Genomic DNA, 1,731 nt, shown 5'->3' with positions numbered 1-1,731 from the left:
CATCACCTGCTGCCCGCGGACTGCAGCAAATCCAGTTCATCATCATCATAGGCAGTCCCTCGAAGCGAGGATGACTTGCTTCCACGCCAAAAAAGGATGAGTTCACAGGTGTTTCAATGATGGACCTAATATTCCAGGTCCCTAACTGCATGTTGAAGGGTGGAAGATGCCTGTGCGTGGATTTTTTTAACGTGTGGTGGCCGTTGCACACCAGCCATCACATGGGCTTGACAGAGCGAGGTCTTGGTCCAGTGGCAAGGGTTATCCAAGACAACTGGAGACCAGCTCTGCTGCACGGACCCAGTGTGCACACATATCACAGTGTGGGCTGGCCCATGCTGCCCCTGGGCTCCTGGCCCTGAACTCACGCCGCCCCTGGGCCCCGATCACATCCCTCCACAGTCTCTCGCTGCTCCTGCTGCACCAGCCCATGCTCCAAACATCGACCTGGATTTTGATGACATCACTCTTCGCTGCCGTCGCCCTCCTGCACCAGCTCGCGCTGTACCTTGCCGTGGTACACCACCATGCTAATCCCAGGCCGCCGCTCACCGCTCCTTTTATGGCCCCGACTTGCCGCTGGTGTTCTCACGCAGGTCGGGGCCTCCACGCTGCTCCCAGCAAATCCAGTTACACGCCGTGTCACCGCACAATTCTCAGCTGTGATTGTAAGCTGACTATATTTAAAGCTATCGCAGAGGCTACAAGCAATGTTCCCTGGTAGTCTAGTGGTTAGGATTCGGTGCTCTCACTGCCGTGCTCTGGGTTTGTTTCCTGGTCAGAGAAAGCATTTTTACTGAGCAAATTGACAAAAATAATTCAAGTCTGCGAAATAATGAATAATTGTTTCAATCATCATTAATCGACCCACATGTGTTGCACACTGAAGGAAATACAAATATGTTTGCTGAGCGACTGTCGAATTTTAATAACTTTTCACACAACCGGAGAATCAGAGGAAAAACAGGATATTCGGCCCATAGTACCAAATATATAGCCCATAGTACAAGAGTAAGGAAGTCTTGCTACAATTGTACAGGGCCCTGGTGAGACCACACCTGGAGTACTGCGCGCAGTTTTGGTCTCCTTATCTGAGGAAGGATACACTTGCCTTGGAGGTGGTACAACGGAGGTTCACCAGATTGATTACTGGGATAAGAGGACTGTCTTATGGTGAGAGATTGTGTAGAATTTGCCGATACTCTCTGGAGTTTAGAAGAATGAGAGGTGATCTCATTGAACCGGACAATATTCTGAAAGGGATTGACAGGGCAAATGTTACGAAGCCTGGCTAACCCAGTCGGCAGAGCATGAGACTCTTACTTGCAGGGTGGTGGGATCGAGCCCAACATTGGGTGATTACTTTTCCTGAAACTTTTATGTTGCTTTCAGAGGAAAACATCATTAATGAACCCATGATCTTCTTTTGCACAATGAAAAGAATGCGAACTGAGAGAGTGTTGATAATTGAATCAAATAATGAAAGCAGCGCCTGAGATAACTCGGCCGTCCTGACTGTTCGATGCTGAAGTTGCAAGTTATTACTCTGGAACGTTTCAGACCGGGCACTTATTCACTGTTGCTGGAAGGCCCAGTGACCGGGATACTCTCTCCCCCGGGGTTTTCCTGAGCCTGTGCTCGTTGCACGGGGAGCTTTTGCCTGGGTCCGAGGTAGCTTGCATCCCAGGGATGGACAATAACCCTCTGAGCTCTGGAACTGGGGAAGAGCGA

Source organism: Pristiophorus japonicus, unplaced genomic scaffold, assembly GCF_044704955.1.
Source record: "Pristiophorus japonicus isolate sPriJap1 unplaced genomic scaffold, sPriJap1.hap1 HAP1_SCAFFOLD_754, whole genome shotgun sequence".
Classification (NCBI taxonomy): domain Eukaryota; kingdom Metazoa; phylum Chordata; class Chondrichthyes; family Pristiophoridae; genus Pristiophorus; species Pristiophorus japonicus.
Note: the sequence above shows the minus strand (reverse complement) of the source record.